Source organism: Artemia franciscana, chromosome 11 (assembly GCF_032884065.1).
Source record: "Artemia franciscana chromosome 11, ASM3288406v1, whole genome shotgun sequence".
Lineage (NCBI taxonomy): Eukaryota > Metazoa > Arthropoda > Branchiopoda > Anostraca > Artemiidae > Artemia > Artemia franciscana.
Genome location: NC_088873.1, coordinates 32,369,882 through 32,383,068, shown reverse-complemented (window position 1 = coordinate 32,383,068; position 13,187 = coordinate 32,369,882). Strand labels below are relative to the sequence as shown.

Sequence of the window (13,187 nt, the reverse complement as noted above, 5' to 3'; positions counted from 1 at the left end):
AAGATGACGGCCTTAAAATATAATTGATTAATTACCATGTTTTTCTAATGTCTTTACTCAGTGCTTTCACTTTGTTCCAACCAGATTTCCCTTTGTTCTCTTTAAAAATCCTCAAAATTCCAACAACCGACTACGAAAAATTCAATTTTTTTTTTTTACAAAATACCTGTCCAAGATCCAACAAATTTCCGAGTCCAACCAAAAAATCTGACAACATTCCTTCATGTAAGAATCTTTTTCTATTCCAAGACAAGTTTTTACACTTGCCTGTCCTACAGCTCCTCCTCCTTCAATGGTAACATACATATCTTTAACATTCAAAAAAAAAAAAATCGCACCTTATTCACACTCACTTTTTGTCTTTTTCATCTAATATATTAAAAAAATAATACAAAATCCTTTTTTTCCTCAATTACAAAACAAACTTGTTTGTTTTTTGTTTGTTTTTCATCATTTTTTCTCTTTTTTTTTAATTACCCTGAATGTACTCGTCTGCCGTCGCGTTAGCTTTTACAGTTTTGACTAGTTTTAAGAGGGGACCATTGACCTATAAATCATGGGATACATGTGTCTTTCTTTTCATGCCAGACTTGGCCACCATAAATGAGGTAAGGGCCACACTTTTGAGCAAGTTCCTATAATGTCTTTAAAGTCTTTCAAGGTTGAAAAGAACCGCTCGACAAAAACGTTCGAAAATAGCAAGGTACTGGACAATGCTGACTATGTTAGGGAACCTCTGAGTACCATTTGGTGTTTTTATAGAACACACCTGACTCCAAAAACCACAGACATCTGTCATTTTTGGAAAAATAGTAAACTCTACCATTCTTCTACTATGTTTCTTCCATCCCACGATGGTGTACTATATCTCTGTAAAATATTTTGCAGAGGATCAACTGCACCTATATCCAAAGCTTTCACAGGGTCAGGATTTCACACAACGTAAACAGTTCGTCTTCAAACAAGAGTCGCTGCTTGATTTGCTTCACCACCTCCGCCACACATAACTTACAAGGACATTCACAGATAACTTTCACTTCATGTTCAGCTGCTTTTGCACTCAGATTTGAACGCAAGGTTTGAAGAGACCCATGAGCTGCAATCCCTAAGTACACATCTTCAGCTGGAAAGTTTTCACTTGCTTTGTAACGGTCAAGATTCAAAGAAGACATTGATCTAATGTAACTAGTCTTCTCGTGATTTATGGTCAGTATTATCGGAAGTATATCCATCTCTGATTTTATTTAGTAGAACAAAGGTCTTTCAGTTTGGAATTGAAATTTAAAATCTGTATTCAGCTACAGCACACAAAGCTAAAACTCAAGTTGAATCTGAAGCAGTGGATTCATTAGGGCTAGTAATGCCCTGTCATTTATGTGGGTGGGATCCTCTGCTGCTACTCCCTGAAAGTAACTACTGAGCGCATTCCAATTATGCAATAGTTGCTCAACGTACACCTGAAGAGACAACCAACATGTCTGACCTGGGGTATGCATATTCAGGACTAAGGTGTCTGTAAACTTATGATGTAATTCAAACTCAGCTAAGAGCATCTTTTGGCACATATGCTAAAGTAATTATAATACCTACCTTATTACTGAAATCTACTGTAGATGATGCACAAAAAAGTTTGATAGAAGGCATTTTATTGCCCCATTTTTATACTAAGAAAAAAAGCCATTTGTATGATTTTATCCATGAAAGTACATAGCAGAATGATATATAGAAATCATCTATATGATTTTTTTCCATTCTACATGATCAGATGAAACCTGATCAATGCAGTATATATTTTTGCTACTTTAATGTAACACATCTTGTAAAATAAATACAGTTATTATTTAGTTGGAACAAGCCAAAAATTAAGGGAGCAATAGGATACTGAAATGTTTGGTTCTTTAAAAACTTAAACCACCAAACTTGTCACCCCAAAAAAGCATAGCTAAGATAACCTATATCTTATCAAAGCCCTTTTCACTGTTAAAAAGGCGGGAATTCTTTTCTCATTTCCATGGCGATTCGTTTACCAGAGCTCAACTATTACAAAATAGCACTCAGTGAAAAATACCTGATACTTAAGAATTATTCTAACCAACTAAACAAAAAAACTTTTGAGGTGCATTCATGAAAAGTATAGATGGATTGTGCAGAATATTATAGAGCAATAGTATAGTTGTTTTATATTCTTATTAAATAAAAAAAAACAAGTTTTTTGAAATGAAAGTAAGGAGCGACATTAAAACTTAAAACGAAAAGAAATTACTCCGTATATGAAAGGGGCTTTTCCTCCTCGACACCCCGCTCCTTACGCTAAAGTTTTTTATTGTTGGAGGGCTCAAACTTTAGCGCAAGGAGCGGGGTGTCGAGGAGGAAAAGCCCCTTTCATATACGGAGTAACTTCTGTTCGTTTTAAGTTTTAATGTCGCTCCTTACTTTCATTTCAAAAAACTTGTTTTTTTTATTTAATTTCCGAAAGTTTTTGAATTAATGCATGTCTGATTTTGGCTCTCCGTACATAAATTATTAAAATGAAATTTGCATATTAATTCTTTTTTTGGCTAAATGGCTTTCTCTTAGTTTTGATCAGACGATTTTGAGAAATAAGGGGTGGGGAAGGAGGCCTAGTTGCCCTCCAATTTTTCGGTTACTTAAAAAGGCAACTAGATCTTTTAATTTTTAACGAACGTTTTTATTAGTAAAAAAAATACGTAACTTAAGAATTAACTTACGTAACAAACTTTTATATTCTTATATTTTTGATTATATATATGAGGGGGTTGGTCCCCTCGTTAATACCTCGCTCTTCACACTAAATCTTATTTTGTCCCAATTCTTTAAGAATGACCCCTGAATCAGAAAGGCCGTAGAATAAATAGTTGAAATTACCTAAAAATTTTCTAGCATAAAGAGCGAAGTATTTATCTCCTCCTAAATACCTCGCTCTTTACGCTAAAGTATTTTTAGAACCCCTCATATGCGTAATAATCTCTGTTCGTTTTAAGTTTTAATGCTTCTCCTTACTTTCAATTGAAAAACTTTTTCATGTTTATATTTTCATTGTTTTTTTTTTTATAGTAATGCTAGAAAGTCCTGCGCCCTTTTCATTGAATTTCTCTTCCCCCATGAAATATTCCTCCAAGGAAAGATCCTCCCATATAGCCCCCTCCCCTGAACCCCACAACCAAACCAAAAAAATCCCCCTGATAACGTCGGTACCCTTCCCAGTAACCATTACTGTATGTAAACATTGGTCAAAGTTTGTAACTTGCAGCCCCTCCCCCAGGGACTGTGGGGGGTAAGTCATCCCCAAAGACATAGTTATTATGGTTTTCGACTATGCGGAACAAAATGGCTATCTCAAAATTTTGATCCGTTCACTTTGGGAGAAAAATGAGCGTGGGAGGGGGCCTAGGTGCCCTCCAATTTTTTGGTCACTTAAAAAGGGCACTAGAACTTTTCATTTCCGTTAGAATGAACCCTCTCGCAACACTCTAGGACCACTTGGTCGATACAATGACCCCTGGAAAAAAAAAAAAAAAAACAACAAATAAACACGCACCCATGATTTGTCTTCTGGCAAAAAAAAATACGAAATTCCACATTTTTGTAGATTGGACCTTGAAATTTTTTCTATAGGCTTCTCTGATACGCTGAATGCGATGGTGTGATTTTCGTTAAGATCCTATGACTTTTAGGGGGTGTTACCCCCTATTTTCCAAAATAAGGCAAATTTTCTCAGGCTCGTAACTTTTGATTACAAAGACTAAATTTGATGAAACTTATATATTTAAAATCAGCATAAAAATCCGATTCTTTTGATATATCTTTTAGCATCGAAATTCCGGTTTTTAGAGTTTTGTTTACTATTGAGCCGGGTCGCTCCTTACTACAGTTCGTTACCATGAACTGTTTGATTCAAATGCCACCTTTACCTTGGGCGCATATCCACCAAAGTTTGTGACTATAAAAACAATTTGACAGTCAGTAAAGTCCTGTAAAGTCATCTGGTCATAAAGTTAGTTACCCTGGCAGAGTTCATTATAACCAGTGCCAGTGTTTTCAAATTGCTGTGAAAGATTGTTGCAGAATGAAATAGTAAACATTGCAATTTTAGTAGGCCCAGACCCAAATTGATTACCTCTTTTTGGTGGGCAGTTTCTTCAGATTTTTCAACACTATGAGTAACCATAGTAGTCTAGCTCTCATGTACTTAGTTGACCATAACAAGCCAAGTTATTTGATCTTTGTTCTCTAGTCTTATGCTGACAAAAAGTCTCACCTAAACTTTCCATAGATTAGATCCCAAAGTGGCAGCAACAGCAAACACACATATGCAAATCTTCAAATGTTTTGCTTGACTTAAACTAGTAGCAGTTTTTTAATCACTAGGAGAACAGTCAAAGAACGATTAGAAAAAAATGAAAATCTAGAACAATGAAAAATCAGAGAAATATCCATTTTTACCAGAAATCCAACAAAGTTCCAAAGTCTGACATGATTATTCTTTTTTTCTGACACTAGGACCAAAAATATGTAATGTTAGAAAAATCCGACATAGTGGAAGCACTATCTTTACAAGTTTCAGAAAATTTTGTATGATAAAAAAACAACTTAGATCTTAAAATAAATTAAATAGAGTTTCAAGATCAGATTCATTTTCAAAAATATTCCAAGAATAATTTCCCACCCATGACTTTAGAAGAGCCAACACCTTATTATTAAATTTGGATGAAGACCAATCCTTTGGCTCTTCCTAGGCAATTAATCAGAAAATCGATATCTGAAAACAAGAGCTAAGAGCTCATATGGCACTTGTGACGAGGTCGGAAGAGCCAAGAGCTCATATAGCATGAGCTCTGGCAAAATTCTAAGAATCAATAGAATGCTTTAAGAGGAAAATCAGAAGCTTAATGTCGGTCGGGATTTAAAATAAGTGCTCTGAGTCACGAGGTCCTTCTAAATATCAAAATTCATCTAGATCCGATCACCCACTTGTAAGTTAAAAATAGCTCAATTTTTCTAATTTCTCCTCTCCATTCAGCCCCCCAGATGGTCGAATCGGGGAAAACGACTTTATCAAGTCAATTTGTGCAGCTCCCTGACACACCTACCGATTTTCATCGTCCTAGTACGTCCAGAAGCACCAAACTCACCAAAGCACTGAACCCCACCCCCTAACGCCCCCAAAGAGAGCGGATCCAGTCCGGTTACGTAAATCAAGTATCTATAAAATTTATAAGCGTTTTTCAAGATTTCCAATTTCCCCCTTCCACTCCCTCCAATGTCTACAGATCTGGTCGGGATTTGAAATAAGAGCTCTGAGACATGAGTTCCTTTTAAACATCAAATTTCATTAAGATCCGATTACCTGTTCTTAAGTAAAAATGCGTCAATTTTTCTAATTTTTCCAAATTAACAACCCCCCCCCCGCTCACACATCACATATCTACAAGTTGTGCTTATTCTTCCCATCAAGTTTCATCCCGATCTCTCCACTCTAACCGTTTTCCAAGATTTCCCCCTCCAGCTCCCCCAAATGTCACCAGATCTGGTCAGGATTTGAAATGAGAGTTCTAAAGCACAAGATCCTTCTAAAGATCAAATTTCATTAAGATCTGATCACCCATTTGTAAGTTACAAATACCTCATTTTTTTAATTTTTCCAAATTACCTCCCCCCCCCCCCACAAAACTCAACTAAAGAGTGCGGATCCGGTACGGTTATTTCCGTCATGCATCTTGGACTTGTGCTTATTCTTCCCACCAAGTTTCATCCTCATCTATCCACTTTAAGCATTTTCCAAGATCCCCCCCCCTAATGACACTGGATCCGGTCCGGATTTAAAATAAAAGAATTATGTTACGAGGTCCTTCTAAATAGGAAATTTCATTAAGATCTGATCACTCCTTCATTAGTTGAAAATGCCTCATTTTTTCTAGTTTTTTAGACTTAACCTTCCCCCACCCCAATTCCCCTAAAGAGAGCGAATCCGTTCCGGTTATGTCAATCACGTATCTAGGGCTTGTGCTTATTTTTCCCAGCAAGTTTCATCCCGATCCCTCCACTCTAAGCGTTTTCCAAGATATTAGGTTCCTCCTGACTCCCCCCAAATGTCACCAGATCCGGTCAGGACTTAAAATAAGAGCTCTGAGACACTATATCCTTCCAAATATCAAATTTCATTAAGATCTGATCACTCCTTCGAGAGTTAAAAATACATCTTTTTTTTTAATTTTTCAAAATTAGCCCTCCCCCCCCATCTCCCCTAAAAGAGTGGATCCGTTCCGGTTATGTCAATCACGTATCTAGGACTTGTGATTATTTTTTGCACCAAGTTTCATCTCAATCCCTCCACTCTAAGCGTTTTCCAAGATTTTAGGCCCCCCCAACTCCCCGCAATGTCACCGGATCCAGTCGGGATTTAAAATAAGAGCTCTTAAACACGATATGCTTCCAAACATCAAATTTCATTAAGATCCGATCACTCCTTTGTAAGTTAAAAACAGCTCATTTTTTCCTAATTTTTCAGAATTAACCCTCCGCCCCAACTCCCCCAAAGAGAGCGGATCCGTTCTGGTTATGTCAATCACGTATCTAGGACTTGTGATGATTTTTCCGACCAAGTTTCGTCCTGATCCCTCCACTCTAACCGTTTTCCAAGATTTTAGGTTTCCTCCCCCCCCAACTCCCCACAATATCACTGGATCTGGTCGAGATTTAAAATAAGAGCTCTGAGACACGATATCCTTCCAAACATCAAATTTCATAAGATAAAATCACCTGCTCGTAAGTTAAAAATACCTCATTTTTTCTAATTTTTCCAATTTAACTATCCCCCCACTCCACCGCAGATGGTCGAATCGGGAAAAGGACAATTTCTAATATAATCTGGTCTGGTTTCTGATACGACTGACAAATTTCATTGTCCTAGCTTATCTGGAAGTGCCTAAAGTAGCAAAACCAGGACAGACAAACCAACAGAATTTGCAATTGCTACATGTCACTTGGTAGATATCAAGTGCCATAAAAACAGCAAAATCATCCAAGGTATCACTCAACAGTAGGCCTATAGAAATATAGAATTCTGCATTAATGTTAATGAAGAAAAAAAGATTAGCAAACAAAGAAGCAGTAGTGTCAGTTACATGAGTTGGAATGCGTCCATAATACAATGCTTCACAAGCACATCTGAAAGAAAATCCATAGAAAACAATGACCATTAGTCACATAAATAAAATTTGATGTTACCCATAATGACAAGCTTACAGGATGATGTTGGATTGTTTCCAAAAATTCATCAAGAAAAAGGAAAGAGATGTAGCAAAATGACTTCTGCTGATGTTAAAATCACACAACAGATCAGTTTTGAAAAAGTGGCTATGGTAGTCCACCACTAAGAGGTAACTGGCTCCATGCCAGGTGAATATGTCACAGGCAACTTGTTGCCATGGGGAACTGATACTGGTGAGCAGATTAGTGACTTTTTTGTAGACTCCTGCTATGTTTTTAAAATGTGTAACAACTGACAATCAGATTTCCTATGTCTGCATTCATTATTCAACAGAAGTAACTTGACACTTCTGACAAATCGAAGACTCATGATGTCTTTGAAGGGCTTGGGAAGCTAGATGACAAGAGCCATTTTTTACAGTAGCAGAGCCCTGCCTGCCAGCAGGTGAACCATCTAGCCCAATTCCAGCAGCAGAGCCTTGCTTGCCAGACCACAAGCCACAGCTCCTTAGGTTGTAAGATCTGGCACAGTGGTGAAGCCACCAGAGAAACTAAACCTATAAAGAATAACAAAGTGACAATGTGACATTTGTGTCTAGTGTTGTTTGGCCAAAACCCACTGGCAGCTGATGGGATTAAGCCTAGTGTCTCCCAGTGTGCTGTTCTTTTGTGTCCTGTAGTGAGTCATAATTTGCCAAGTCATGGTAATTACTGGAGGGAGTCTAGGACCTCTCTACCTAGAAGTAAAAGGTGCTTATCTTTTTAAAAATGGCTGAAGAAGGATATAGCATCATGTGATGCCTTGCTCTCATGCTTGTGGTTGTACACCAGCTTGCTATTATGTGACTGCTTATTTACCTTGATGCACTTATACTTGCTTTGCTTTTTATTGTAGGTGTATGGTGATCTTTATTGTAGGTGCCCAGGTTTTTGAACTCTACTGAAAATATTTATATTTAAAACCTTATAGCCTCAATTGATACTGGGAAAAGCTGTGAAGCTGAAAACAATTTTGTTGTACTTTATTTAATCAGAAGATCTATTTTACAATGTTCACTTTTATAAATTTGCCTACATGACAGGTCTATACCTATTAAAATTTTGACAAAACAGTATTTTACCTTAATTTTCAGTTAAAAGTTGCTTTATCTTTGCCTTTAGTTCTGAAAATGTAATTCCTGTTATTTGAATAGAATACTGAGCAATATCAATGTTTTTTTTTTTCACAATTTAGGAAATGTATTTGTATAGGTTTTAAACATTATAAATTGGGATTCAACAAGGTTGAGAAGCTGAAAACAATTTTTTTGTACACAATTCAAGCAGAAGATCTATTAGGCAAGGTTTCACTTTTATGACAGACATATTTTTAAAAGGTCAGGACCCTCTAGAGGGAGAAGGAGTGGAGGTAGGTACTAAGAAGTACCTTCCTGGGATATACTTAAGCCTTTAGACCCATCCCTGAAAGTTTTCCTAACCTTATTTCCTTTCTTAGATAGCCAAAAGTCAATAAACTAGAATTTTACTGGTAAATGTTGTTTCATAAAAATTTCAATTGGTCTAGACCTGTCAAGTGGACAAACTTAAAAGTCAACAGAAGCCTAACATGGAAGCTTGGTAATACCTTCCCAGACTATGTTTTTGGCCCTAGATTCATTAGGCCTACTGAAAGTTTCATTTTCCTAACCTAATCCCTTTCCAAGATAATGAAAAGTACCTAAATCAGAATTTTACATTCATTATAGGATAAAACAAAGATAAGTCACATAATTGTTTTTTTTCATTAAAATATGACTAATACACCTTACTTTTCTATCTGATACTCCAACAAGGATCCAATGTTACTCTAATTTAAAAGTTACTGCCTTAACTTTCACGCAATATCTAGAAAATCAAAAAGAGATGACGCTTAAAAAGGAATCAGTACATCCCTACTTTCATTTGACATTTTACGAACAAAGCGAAAGGGCTAATACTGGATTTCGGAACATGTCTTGCTGGTCCTTTCTACAAGAGTGACATCCAGCTCATTGAAGGCTTCAAAAGAAGAGCCACCAAATGCATTGACGGTTTACGCAGTCAGCCAACTGTAATGCAAAGTGTAACGCAGTAGATTATAATCTGCTAACCTCCAAAAACTCGTTTTTCCTTATAGGAAAGCTCAAGCGTACAGTATAGCTTGAGATAGATTCAGGGTGATGATGTTTTTAATACTTATTTTTAAAAACTTTTTCCATAAAACAGGTTTTTCAAAGAAAAGTAGAGCTATATTACACCAGAAATGAGCAAAAATACAAATAAAACAACTATTGGAGCGCAAGATACCACAAATCACAATCAATAAACAAATGAAACCCAATTCGATTAGAAATTACAATAAATAACCGAATCAAACTCAAAAAGAGCAAAAATTAACATAAGAAGGGCTGGCAAGCTCCATGACCAGAATATAATTTGTACTTAACTATATGAACATGGATTGTTGGTTTAATATGCATATACTGATATTACTTCCTTAGAATAATGGAATAATTTCCATTATTAATTTTTTAATAATGCCTTTTCTTTAATAACTATTTATTTATTAAAGTCAAAAAGTGAAAACAATTTCAATGTATTTTGTTTTCTGTAGGGTTAAAGTCATTTTCTGGTCTTAAGAAGGGGCTGTCAGCCCTACTGATGCTAATTTTTGCTTCTTTTTTCAGTTCGACTCGGATATTTATAGTAGCCCTACTGATGCTAATTTTTGCTTCTTTTTTCAGTTCGACTCGGATATTTATAGTAGTTTCTGCTCGTCTTGGGTTTCATTTATTTATTGATGGTGACTAATGATTTATAGTAGTTTTACGCTTGGAATACTGATTCACTTAATTTCTGCTCATTTTTGGTTTAATGGAGCTCTTTTACTTTACTTTGAAAAATTTATTTTGTGGAAAAATTTTTTAGATTTAATTTCTGTTTGTTTTTTATAGGCATAGTCATTTTCAAAGAAAAATTTTTCCGAAAGTTCCAGCTTAATACCTCCAGTTGCAATTGATAAATTTCTTAGGTGTCTTATTGGCAACCATACATACACAGCCTTTTGACTTAGTTTTAAAGCAACATTTAGCTTTAAAGCACAATGGGCCGATTTCATAATTGTGGGGAATTTACATACCCAATATCTCTGGAGACACAGTTACTCGACCGTTCTTTTCTTCTGAACAAAATAGCTGTCTGGATTGAACGTATTTGGAGAATGAATGGGCTTGGGAGGAGGGTTGCTTGCCCTCCAATGTCTTTTGACTCTTGAAAAGGGCACTTGAACTTTTAATTTCCAATCAAACTAGCTCGTTTAAAAGTTTGAATGGTATTCCTAGCTATTGTAGAGGTGCACAGTCCTTATATTGCTTATATGGCCTTTTACAAGACCTGTATGCATTTAGGTTTTTTGCTTAATTGAACCTCCCCTAGAAGTTTCACCTTAACATCCTTAGCGTCATTAGTCACAGTAATTGTAGTGGTAGTCTTAATAGTATACTCATAGTTCCTTCTGGCTGGTTCAAAATCTGCCTAAATTACACTTAAGCTTTTAATCTAATAATATAAAGTATTTTTGAGAGATTTATTTGTCATCTTTTTGAAAATTTACATGCTCATAGTTTGTTTAGATTTCGTTCAACCTCGGCCTAAATATTACTTAAAAGCTTAACCTTGATACTCTTAGCTTGTGTAGTAGCCATAGTTGTAGTAGTAATAGCAGTATGCACATAGTACCTCACACATAGCATCACGTTCAACAAGCGCAGAAAGTTTCAACTTAATAACCATCAACCGTTTCTGAAGCATTTCTGATATATACTCTTGACAATCTGTGTGGATATAGTGTGATTCAAGTTGGTCCAAAATAGTGTCAAAGTTTACCATATTTCCCACCTTAAAATACGCTTAGCTTTAGTAGCAGCAGCAGTGGTAGCAGAATTAACAGTAGTTGCCTTAGTGGCAATAGTAGTAGTAGTAAAAGTGGTAATAATAGTAGCAGTGGTATGAGTAAAAGCACTAAGCCAGTAGCGTTAGGAGGTAAATATTTTCTTTTACTTAGTTCAATATCCTCCATAAAAAGACTTGTTAGTTTCAACTTCATATACCAAACTGTTCCTACGATATTGCTGCTACGCCCTTTTGGAAAAGTGCATAAAGACATCATATTGTGATTCAGTTCACCTTCTCCCCAAATTACATGAATTTTTCACCTTCAACTCTTAGGCAAAGTTGTAATAGCAGTCACAGTAGAAGTATTTGTATTAATAGTAATAGCGACAGTACTAACAGCAGAGTAGTATTAACGCATTGCCTTTTGGTCAATTGAACATTCCTTTTGTCAAGTACTGAAAGTTCCTACTTAATACAATAAGCCATTACTATGGTATTGTTGATATTTCCTTTTGATAGCCTGTATGTCCATATACTTCTTGAAATTTGCATATCAATGCTCTTAGCCTTACAAGCAGTTGGCTTGTAATTGATTTGTCAATATTTAATCTAGAATAGTTGATGCTTGCTGGAGAACAAGTAGTAAATGTGTTCCTGTTTATTTTTGTACTTATTTATGAAAGTAGTCGAAATTACAACACAAAGTGGCCAAAGGTACATGATCTATGCTGTACCTCTGACCAGTTGATGTATATTTTTTGACCTGTTTTTACTCTAAAAAAATAATGCAATGCATGTTCCAGAAATGAAATGTGTGTTTCAAGAACAAAAGTTGGTTATGAATCTAACGTATCATTTTATAATGAGATACAGTTTTTTTTCAAAAATAGCCAAAGCTGCAACATATCTACGCCCAGGCATTTGACAGCAACTGCTCGGATGTTGCCATACTTGACGGCGGCTGACCATCCTCAGTATACAAGATGTCTCATACAGTACCTATCAGACATACGAAGTTTACCACAAACGTTTCGTGATGTACACAGGAAGTTCATGAAAGGATACTTCGCAGTGAGGAGAACTCACACCAGGCTCACTGCCATCTGGTCCGATCAGATACTGGAATGTACAATGAACAAGGATGCAAAGACGACAGCCGGAATAATAGGAGAACAAATGGATGAGAGACAAACTGAAGCTTGGATTCTTACCTTACCGATTTCCGCTGCCATCAGCAATGGTTTCCTGCAAGTAGTCAACGTATCCACAGAGACATTGAAACATCACGAAGACAATCAGTCGACGACGACGCGATTACAACTTTCGCAAGATAGAGTTCAAGACATTTTCACTACATGTGGCAATCCGTTCAGCAGAGCGGATTTCGACCTAGTGAACTTTATGTTTTTGTGAATTTTGTTTTCTTTTTTAAGTAAATACGAAGATATTTAGAAAACTTCAAACTAAAAATGAGACAAGTTATAAACAAAATGAAAACGAACTTATTTCGAAGGCATAAGACGTCAGAAACACCAAAATCCATTATTGCCTTTAAATAAGAACAATAATTATTAGACCTAGCTCGTCTGCGGCTATTCAAAGGCGATATGACAGTTTCTTTAATAAACTGACTTATTTTCTATCTCCCTGAGCTGAGCATAACGAAAGAGACTGTCTTCTCTTTTTTTATGACGTATCACTTTGATATGGAGATATTTAGAAAAAAAAATTCTTTTTTCAAAATTAATCATTCATCCTCATTTCCTCTTTTTAAAATTACGTAATAATGAAGCTTTTCATTTCCGTTAGAATGAGCCCTCTTGCGAGATTCTAGGACCACTTGGTCGATATGATGACCCTTGGAAAAAAACAAACAAAAAAAAACAACAAATAAACACGCACCCGTGATCTGTCTTCTGGCAAAAAATACGAAATTCCACATTTTTGTAAATAGGAGCTTGAAATTTATGCTATAGGGTTCTCTGATACGCTGAATGCGATGGTGTGATTTTCGTTAAGATTCTTTGACTTTTAGGGGGGTTTCC

At 36.0% G+C, this 13,187-nt stretch overlaps 1 protein-coding gene across 1 annotated transcript in view; it reads right to left on the bottom strand.

Moving 5' to 3' along the window:
- Window positions 1-9,127, bottom strand: part of LOC136033100 (probable ATP-dependent RNA helicase DDX43) — a 90,605-nt gene extending 81,478 nt beyond the window's left edge. The window contains exon 1 of the mRNA XM_065713709.1: window positions 9,039-9,127. The gene's annotated coding sequence lies outside the window, so the exon portion shown is untranslated. The remainder of the gene's footprint in view (window positions 1-9,038) is intronic.
- Between the last annotated feature and the right edge of the window lie 4,060 nt (window positions 9,128-13,187).